Here is a 10,548-nt window from a genome sequence, read left to right on the forward strand (position 1 = left end):
ACAAGAGGACTGGAACAGTGTAAGACAGGGTAAAACTGTCGGGAGTGGGCTTTGAACCCAAGCCTCTATTTGGAGAGCGGAACACAAAGCTTAAAAGACACGAACCTATGAATTTGTTATTTTAAACCATACGACTATCCTGATGAAATGTATGCTTAATGCACCAGTTGCATCCGATTTTCCGTAATTTTAGGACGATTGATACGACTGGACAAACACAATTTGTCAGAATATGCAAGAACACTAATTACTGGCGACAGTTATGTTCTTCTTACTATAGAGACTCCTACATTGCGAATTTTTTTAAGACTTTGAAACTGAAGGAAAGTGGTGACAAATGAAACAGGCACAGGTGGGGCTTGAACCCACAAACTTCAGTTTATAAAACCAACACCTTACCACTCGGCTACCACACCTTCAAGGATTTTTAGTAAGCAGATATGCAGCAGCAGTGTGATTCCAACAGATGCCCCCAAAGAGACTGGAGCTTTAATCCAGCTCCTTAGAGAGCTCGGCCGCGTCACTCTCGACAGCTGCTCTTCAGCTCTTGTTGTCTGACCTAGTGGTGTTATGACGCATTGAAGCGACTGCAACTTCGTTTTCTGAGATGCTTTCTCTCACGAGGTGAAATCTCGACTTATTATATAGTTCTTCTGTAGAGCAGGCTTTCACACCTCTGCTTATAGCGCCCTTCAAATCATTTTATTTTTATAGAAAGATGCATTCCAAAACAATATCTCCTGTTTTAAAAATGCTTTATGCAGCGTGTTTGATTAAACGGACAGTTTTCTTATTGTAGAATGCAGATCTGTGCAGCAACTGTACTGGATTTGACTGGGATTCTGAAATATTTATTGCAAAGGTATGACTTTCATGAACCTATAATAAAAAAAACAGACCTGAAACTCCCTAGCTTCCAATCTCTGATGTTACTGTACTGAAACTCGGATGTGATGTTCTGCAGATATGCAGTGTCCCTTTACTCTCGTTGTTTTCAAAACGATCTCCGTTGCCGCGCGCAGTTGAAGTGGAATTGGCCTGACTGCACAGGAAAGTACAGAATGCTAAAATGTTTCTACGGCTCAAAATGTCCCTTTAGACCCTCGTCACATCTCTGTTAAGAGAGGGCAGGTAGAGAGCTTTTACAGATGCTCATGATTTTTTGCACGGGGTGTTACCTGTTGTAGTGTCTCCCCAGTGGGCTAAAGATGTACTGAATATACGTTGATTAAATGCATACCTTAGACATATAAATGTGGTCCGTAATGGGTCTAGAATGAAATTCTAATATACGTTGAAGTAAGAGACAAGATGTTAAAAGGGTTAATAACTTAAGTCAGTTCTGCCTGAAAATTAGACTTCTAAGCAACAGGGGTTTATGGCAGGAAAGGGGGTTAACCGATAAGGATTCCAGATGCGAGCAAGGAACCCCCTGGGGGCATAATCTTAAACTGACCATTTGGCCAAATACCATGACACCCCCCCCCCCCCCTTACCATAACGTCGAATGACGTCTGAAGCAGCAAGCAAGGACTATATAACCTAAAAGTTTGTACCGGCACATCGAACAATTCTTCGGTTTTGTTGTTTCTTGCGGGAAACAAGACTTCGGCTTTATTGTTCGTTGCATGCAATAAACTCATCTGTTTTACTTCATCTCGGGATCAAGAACCTTATTCCTTCTGTTACAACAAATTTGGCATAGTCGGCGGATGCTCCAGAAGGCGCAGAACTTCCCATCAGCAGGAGAGACGGTCAGCGCTCACATTACTAAGAGGTAAGGACTCCTCTTTTTAAAAAAAAGTCCCGACTCTCTCTGACCGATTGGGAAGTCTCTGCTCCCTGCGAGAATCGCCGAGATGACGGAGTAAACGTGAGTTCCTGTATTCCTCTGGCCCGGGGAAGACACCGGTGTATGTAATGGGTTGTTTGCTGTAAGCCCAGAATTTGGTCTGGCAGGCGGTCCGCGGTATTGTGTACAGGCGTTCGAAGCTGGTGTATGCCTTAATTGCGCGTGGAGTTTTTGAACGGGTTTTGGACCTTTACCGCGAAGTTCAGGACTGGTGTGGGCCTTAATTGCGCCCGGAGTTCTGAGGCTCAGGATCGGTGTGGGCCTTAATTGCACCCGGGGTTCTAGAGCAAGTGGTGCATTAAATGCACGTAGTTCAGGACTGGTGTGGGTCTTAATTGCGCCCGGAGTTCTGAGGCTCAGGATCGGTGTGGGCCTTAATTGCGCCCGGGGTTCTGGAGCTGAGTGGTGCTTTAAATGCACGTATAATCCAGGATTGGTGTGGGCCTTAATTGCGCCCGGGGTCCTGAGATTAGCTATGCCTTGATCGTGCACAGATTGGCGTGGCGTGTTTTTTTTTGTTTTAAAGGAAACAGAAGTAGGAGATATATATGTATGTTTTTGGTGTTTTCCTTGTTTGTGAAATACATATACACACGCACGACACTAACATAAACACACCTCATAATAAAAGAGCAAAGCATTAAGTAGCAGGATTTAAAGGACGTTGAGACCCGAGAATCGCCCTGATTGAGCTCAGTGTGTAAGTCCACCCCGGGGCAAAACCAGCGATGCTGGCGTTCTGGGGATGGTGAATTACTGATCAGGGAAGGGGGTTTTCGAGGTCTCGTTCCTTACCTGTGAACAGTGCGGTGTAAGTCCTCTCTAAAGTCTCGGAGAGGCATTTAGATCTGGAGGTAACAGACACCCTTGGCTGAATGAGTGCAGGAATGCACAGGTTTTTCAAGTGAAAGCATCCCCTTACTGTATGAGGTGTTACCTCACACACAACAAAAGTAAAAGAGACCGAACATGTGTGCTAACTGATGGTTTGAGAAAGTGGTGGAAGGGTCCGTTTATATATCGGAAAAGTGTAAGTTGACAGAAAAAAAGGAGAAAAATATGCGAAAAGTTGAGTTTGTCAGAGGGAGTCTGGGGCGAAGACGCCTGTAAAGAAAGCATATAAGTATTGACTGGCAAAAGCACAAGGGTGTAGCTCCCACCCTGGTGCACGGCCGGCACCAGTGGTGGCAGATACATGAGAGGAAAAAAAAGAAATTGGGATGTGACTTTTTAAAAGTGTGTTTACGGGGAAAACAAAAACCCGGAAGAAAAGATACTTTACTCGCTACGAAAGAGTATGAACAAAAGTGAAAAGAGGCAGCGCAGGAGAATTGGAAACTAAAAGAAGAATTAGTTCCTGGTCGCACTGCACTAGTTAATGTGTTATATCCTGCTCTCCCATGGGGCAACAGACAGGCAGGAAATGAAAATAATTGGGATCAATTCCCACAGTGACCATATGGAGACGGGGGGTCTGAGTGGGATGACACCTGGTACGAGTGTGATAGAGGCGGACCAGGAACTCCCTTCTTAAACAGAGGGTGCCCGCAGACCTGTACTCTCACCCTAAGTGGGAGAGGGCCTGATGCAGTGGGGGCTGGCGCTGTTGATGACAGCGTCACTCTAACTGTCTCGCACCCAGTCGAGGGGGGTCCACACTCGCACCTACCTTCCCTGATTCCCTCATAAGATCATGTTTCGGCTGTGGAGCCTTCTTCAGGTGTGAGAAAGACAGGGCAGTAACCAAAGATAATTTTCTTTTTATCTTTGCTGAATGCAGTTTATCGCTGATGACAACATCAAAGACATTAAGTTTTTACGGCTAACAGCTCCACATCAACTTCCTTTCATAACTTACCTCATCAGATCCCTCAACTCCCAATTCTTCCAGTTTCTCACTTCAGAGAAGGATAAAAACCTCAAAATCCTCTACAGAGAAAAACCATCAACACCCTTATCACCTCCACCAATGCTAACTGTTACGTCCTAGTGTGTGTTCTGTGTGTGTTTTTTCTGTTATGTCCACACTGTTGACCCTTGATTGTTCTCCCTTCCCCATTGGCCCACCATTACACCACACTTTCAGTATGACGTCATCATCAATTAGCTCTCAGCCAATCAGAACACATCTTATTCAGTATATAACCTGGAGGTTTTCAGCAAGGAGAGGCCTTTTGTTTGACTTCGGTCCCGTTTGGTTTTGGTTATCGCTCCGCTCCTGGTTATTGCTTCGGCTTCGTTTGTTGGTTTGTTTTGCTTTGTGTGTGTGTATTTTCGTATAGCTTCGGCTTTGTTGTTTTGTTTTTTTTTTGTTAGTTTCTTTGTACTTTCGTTTGTTTGTGTGTTCATCCTTGTTTTGTCATTACCTTGCCCCAGTGTTACATGTTCAACTTTTGTGTTCTTTTGTACTCTGCTCCTGTTTATTACTCTTGTTTTCCCTTATTTGTCTTCCTGCTTCACTTGTGTTTTTGTGTGAACTTTTGTATATAAGGTTAGTTTAGGTTGTTGGGTACACTTACACACTTAGTTGATTTTGTATTAGTACACTAGTTTAGTACGGGTGAGTGCCGTTTGTCTTGTATGGTTTTGGGTAGTCAGTGCAGGTTAGCTAGGGTGTTGAAGACGCCGAAGACTGTGTGTTTCGAGGTTTCTTTTGTAGTCAGATTAGCTTTCCCTCACTGTCCTAGCCAGCTCCATTTTTGTTTATTTTCTTTCCTTTGGCACCACTCTAGTTCCTTACCCTTGTTATCATACTTCCTAGTCCCTCACCAAAACCCATCTGCTTCCAAAAGAATTATCCTAAATGTTATACCCCTTTTCCCCTAGACACTTGGGGTTGTAACACTAACCTTGGTGTTACTACACCCTCTGACCTTTCCCTTTCACCCCTTTGCATCCTCAGCTAACATATTTTAATAGTGCAACAAAATTACAATAGATTGTACAGTATTTATGTTTAAAATTAAGGTAAATGTGTCAAAATATCGAAGTCCAAATGCATGGTGCTAATGTAACAAAGCTTGCAAGTTCTTAAACAAATCTGCATTGTATTTTTAAAATATTTCAGCAGAGGATGCAACGGGGGTATAAATGACGACTCAATTTTTTCTTGGGTGAATTTGGTTTTCTGGGGAGTTGCGATGTTGGGCATACAGTAATTGGACATTTCCCGGTGATTCTGACACATGTTAAGCAATCGCATTTCCTGTAAATATTAAAATGGTTAAGGTTTCGCTGAGAAATCCAGTCGACCTTTGCGAAGACAACGTTTACATCGCAAAAGAAACCCATCCCTGGGTGGACTCGAACCACCAACCTTTCAGTTAACAACCGAACGAGCCACACAGACGGAATGGTGGGGACATGTCTCACCTCACAACTTTCCAGTTAAAAAAAAAATATTTTTTGCCAGCTGGCAATATTTCTTCTGCACTGATAATCAATTATTGAATTTCATTTCTCGCGAGCTGTGTGAATTTCTTGAAATACAAGTTTTCCAGTAAGGAAAAGAATACATGCATTTAACGAAATCAAGCCCTTTGTGATAGTCCGTAATGGTACGTTATGTACCACAAGATAGGAAAAAAAAACATGACTGGGATTTTAAGCTACGTGACCTATGGTACCAGACCGGGGTAAAGTTAGCTTGAAGTTCGAAACGCCTGTAGCGTTTACACAAAACCTCTTAGAATCACGAAAATACTTGCTTTGTGTATAAAATACATTGTGAATGCTTTCTCAGCCTTTACTTTTTCGGTTTTATGACATTTTTTTGACCAAGCACGAATATTCTTTTGTCCCTATCTTCGCAACGGAAGCAACGGAAGCACAGAACGCCTTCAAACCAAATGCATTTTAAAGACCGCAACATGTGGATATTTCCACAGCCTCTACATCAAAGTGTCAGTGAGCTAATTATCTTTTTTTAAACCTCCAGTTTTTTATCGATGGGTAATTACGTACTAACTGGAACCCGGGGGACCGCTGTATACACAAGCTCACAACGCGAGAAATACTGTTCAATACGGCTTCATGCGAAAAACCGGTATATGACCATAGGCAACAGAATCGCGCAGTCTCCAATTACTCAGACTGTAAGCATGGGAATAAAGCTTTGTCTGAATTCTGAAACCCTTCCTTTACGTCCTGTTTTCATTCAAGGTAAGAGTCAACTATATGCACAATACTACTGACAGCAGGAAGATTAAAATATTCTTTACTCAGCAGCTTATTAAAAACAGCTCCCATGATGTTCAAACCGATTTTTTACACAGAACACTGACACAGCTTTACGTTCTGAATCTCTTTTTCTCGTGCTTTTATTTAATATGGCACAATGCACTGGGATAGGGGTATTCTGTTCACAAACCAATAGCATTTAAACCACAGCACCCACAATGCTGCAAGTAAGTGTTTTGCACACTAAGCAGAGAGCGATGTCTTCCTCGTTAGTATAGTGGCAAGTATCCCCACCTGTCATTCGGGAGACGGGGGTACATCAGGACATGCATTGAAGTGAAAGCAGGATGCGCTGCGACATCCACTGTGCAGATCCCGCCACACTAGGAGGTGAGGGGGTCTGTTCAATCACAGCGCTAGGCGAATCCCCAAACAGTGTGCGTGGCGACAAACGAAACGGGCCTGTTTCCGCCCGGTTTCGATCCGGGGAAATCGGGCCCAGTAGTGGCAGGATCTGTACAGTGCATGTCGCAGCGCTTCAATGTGCTTCCTGATGTCCTACCCCGAGAACAGAAAAGACAGCGTCCGCAGCAACAACAGCTCAGGTCTCTGCACTGGAGCTAAGCTGCCCCCATCTCCTCTGCTCTGCTCTGCGGCTCCTGCGGAGTGGAGTCCTGCCTGGAGCCGTGTTTGCAGGCGGCGGCTCCCCGCGCCCTGTCTGTGCGTCGTGTCCAAGAGCTCCTGGGAGGAAGAGAGAGCCCTCACACTCGGGGGCTTTTCCACGGTCTGTGTGAGGAGGGGCGGGTGTGTCCAGTAGCTTATCCAGCGGAAGCCTGGGGCGGCGGAGAGCTGTGATCGTGCAGACCTTGAGGTGTCACCTCTTTGTCTGCTTTCCCGCCCCCCCTCCGCCCAAGCTCTGCTCCAAAGTAGCCCGGCAACCCCTCACACCTGCACCTTTCACAACCTAAGGTGTGGTCATAAGACACCCATGGGGTGTCGATCTGTTCTTGCTAATTGTTTCCTGCCCGTCGCAGGCAGGAGTCCATGCGAGGAAGATGCGCTGGACAGAGCTCAGAGGGCGCACCTGGGTGGCTTTCCTTCTGAGTTATGTTCCTGCAACACTCTCCCGCTCCTCTTGGTGCGCTAATGCCGCAACACAGGAAGGCTGGAGCAGGTGGTTGTGGACTCTCCGCACCGCCGAAATAGCTCAGTTGGGAGAGCGTTAGACTGAAGATCTAAAGGTCTGTGGTTCGATCCTGGGTTCCGGCATTTCGTTTCATCGCGCCCTTTGTTCCTCTCTCCAGCGCCCCCTGCCTAAAGTGACGCGTCCCTTTCTCAGCCCGAAACGCAAGGGAGACACCAGCAGCAGTCCCTGCAGGTTTCCGTAGTGTAGTGGCTATCACGTTCGCCTAACACGCGAAAGGTCCCCGGTTCGAGACCGGGTGGAAACAGCCTCGTTTTGCACACTCCTGTACTTCACAGAGGTCTTGAGCGACCGGTCATTTGTTCCCAATGTATTTCCGGTGCCTTCGTGTACTCTTGTACCAATCGCACGTTCCTTCTGTACGCGGAGCCGATCATTTGCAATTGGCCTGTGCCGACAGACCAGCACGAGCTCTGTCGGCTGAAAAGCATCGCAGGACCTGCAAGAACAACAGAAAGATTAGCATCCAGCGGGGGCCTCTTAGTGAGCCCAAGATCTCATCAAGAATCGGCTCCAGCAACAGGGCTGGGCGCATTGTTCCATTCTCCGCCCACTCTCGGTGTATACAAGTCCCTCCTGGTCTCTGCTTGAAATGCACTTTCCCGCGTTTGCTTTGGTGTAACTGGCTTCCCCTGCATGGGTGAATGTGAAGAAGATCCTTAGTAAGTCATTGAAGAAAACTGAGAAGAGGTCTGAGTGGCCTCTGTCGTTCATCAACGATCCAGTCAGGCAGTACTCCTCTGTAAAGCGCCGTTCGTTCACATCGATTGGCTTTTTTTTGCCTTAATTCGTGCAAGTAGTAAAAGCAGACGCCCCTATTCTGCCGTGACCCGGATTCAAACCGGGGTTGTTGCGGCCACAACGCAAAGTACTGACCACTATGCGATCACAGCGAGTTACCGAGACACACGTGGCAGGGCGGAAAGGGCTGTGCTCTCTTCGTGTGACATAATTCGTAAAAGTCCTGACGTTGCATTTCAACTGAGCCCCAGTATACATCTACCCTTCGACACTCTGAGTGACAACTCTCTTGCGTGTGTTCTCATATTTATGTAGTTTGCTTGCATGATGCCCGGAAGAGCAGGGTTGCGTGCTCCCCTATGGTCTAGGGGTTAGGATTCCTGGTTTTCACCCAGGTGGCCCGGGTTCGACCCCTCGGGTGGGTGCGTGTCAGTTTTGCCTCCTGCTTTCCAAAAGATCAGCACCGTGTACGAAGGAGATGCATTAAAACTACTCGAACGTGCAAAACGTGCGAGAAGAGGGGGCGCTTGTTTCCAGCCGAAACTTCTCGTGTGTGAGGCGAGCTGATCATCGCTGCAGGAGGATGGAGGGTTACTCTGGTAGACAGGTTTGACCTTCGGCAATAGGATTTATAGTCTCCAAGATGATATTTGCACTTTCTGGAGAGGCGATTTTCTCCACTTCAGTAGCCCGATTTTGTCGATTGCGTGGAGAGGGCTGTAGAATGTGGCGCTGCTTTTCCTGCTCCATCCATGACAGGCTTGCTGGTCTCTGGAGAGAGAGCACGGTCCATAAGCGCACTCCAATAAAGGCACTGGAAGCAGCTGAGTCGCATTGGCGAAGCTCAGCGCTGGGCCGCTGGGCATGTCTTAACATTGTTTCCGTAGTGTAGTGGTTATCACGTTCGCCTCACACGCGAAAAGTCCCCGGTTCGCCTAGCACCTAGCGCTGTGATCGAACAAACCCACTCACCTCTTAGTGTGGCGGGATCTGCACAGTGCATGTCGCAGTCCTGCTTTCACTTCAATGCGCATCCTGATGTACCCCGGTCTCCCATGTGACAGGTGGGGACAGGTGACAGGTCCTATACTAATGAGGAAGACATCGCTCTCTCCGACCCCCAGCATCGTACCGGGGTAAAGTTAGCTTGAAGTTCGAAAACGTTTTTGGCACGCCTGTAGCGCTTTCACGAAATCTCTTAGAGTTACAAAAACACTTGCTTTGTGTATAAAATACATTGTGGATGATTTCTCAGCCTTTACTTTTTCGGTTTTATGACATTTTTTTGACCAAGCACGAATATTCTTTTGTCCATATCTCCGCAATGGAAGCACAGAACGCCTTCAAACCAAAAGCATTTTAAAGACCACGACTTGTGGATATTTCCACAGCCTTTACATCAAACTATTAGTGAGCTAATTATCTTTTATTAAACCTCCGGTTTTTCATCGATGCGTAATTACGCACAAACTGGAACCCGGGGGACCGCTGTGTGCACAAGTTCACAACGCGAGAAATACTGTTCAATACGGCTTCGTGCGAAAAACCCGTATATGACCATAGGAAGCAGAACAGCGCAGTCTCCCATTACCCAGACTGTAAGCACGGGAATTAAGCTTTGTTTAATTTCTGAAACCCTTCCTTTACATCCTGTTTTCATTCAGGTAAGGGTCAACTATATTCACAATACTACTGACAGCAGGAAGATTAAAATATTCTTTTCTCAGCAGCTTATTAAAAACAGCTCCCATGATGTTCAAACCGACGTTTTACACAGAACACTGACACAGCTTTGTGTTCTGAATCTCTTTTTCTCGTGCTTTTATTTAATGTGGCACAATGCACTGGGATAGGGGTATTCTGTTCACAAACCAATAGCATTTAAACCACAGCATCCACAATGCTGCAAGTGTTTTGCACACTAAGCAGGTCCTCTGACTTTTCCCAGCTTTGTTTTGGGTTGTGGAACCTTTCTTTATATTTTTTAGGATTTTCTGAAGATAACACTACAGGTAATACACTGGGACAGGTGGGTCATCTTCATGGCTCAATAGCATTTCAAATACAGCACCCACACTGCTGTACCCAAGTGTTTTACACACCAGACAGGCCCCCAAACCTCGTACAACCTTGCTGTGGCTGTGGCCCCTTTCTTTAATTTTTTATGATTTTCTGAAGATAACACTACAGGTAATACACTGGGATAGGTGGGTCGTCTTCATGGCTCAATAGCATTTCAAATACAACAGCCACACTGCTGAAACCAAGTGTTTTACACTTGGACACACCGCTCTGAGACATCTGCGTTCAGAAAGCGCTGAACCTGCTCTCAGAGCAAATTGCCTCTTTTACATACAGTAGCAGCCCCGACACTGAGAAACTGGCTTTTATCCGGCATTTTTCATGTCCAATGCGTTTGACATCTCCCAAGAGCGACAGAGTTCTTTTGCAACACTATTTCTTCTTCTTTTTTATTTCTGTACGCTTTGATAAAAAAAACGAGAAATCGTGCAAGGGAAAAATGTCTTTTTTTTCATAGAGAAAACGTGCACCAGGAAATGTTGTGTTGAGA

The 10,548-nt window shown here is 45.9% G+C and overlaps 2 non-coding genes across 2 annotated transcripts; one reads left to right on the forward strand and one right to left on the reverse strand.

The window, feature by feature from the left end:
• Positions 1-344: 344 nt before the first annotated feature.
• trnai-uau (transfer RNA isoleucine (anticodon UAU)) lies at positions 345-416 on the reverse strand. The gene has a single exon. It is a non-coding gene; the product is annotated as a tRNA-Ile (tRNA).
• A 6,993-nt stretch (positions 417-7,409) lies between these two features.
• trnav-aac (transfer RNA valine (anticodon AAC)) lies at positions 7,410-7,482 on the forward strand. Its single transcript has one exon. It is a non-coding gene; the product is annotated as a tRNA-Val (tRNA).
• Positions 7,483-10,548: the final 3,066 nt, after the last annotated feature.

Source organism: Lepisosteus platostomus, chromosome 5, assembly GCF_059453375.1.
Source record: "Lepisosteus platostomus isolate fLepPlt1 chromosome 5, fLepPlt1.hap1, whole genome shotgun sequence".
Taxonomy (NCBI): domain Eukaryota; kingdom Metazoa; phylum Chordata; class Actinopteri; order Semionotiformes; family Lepisosteidae; genus Lepisosteus; species Lepisosteus platostomus.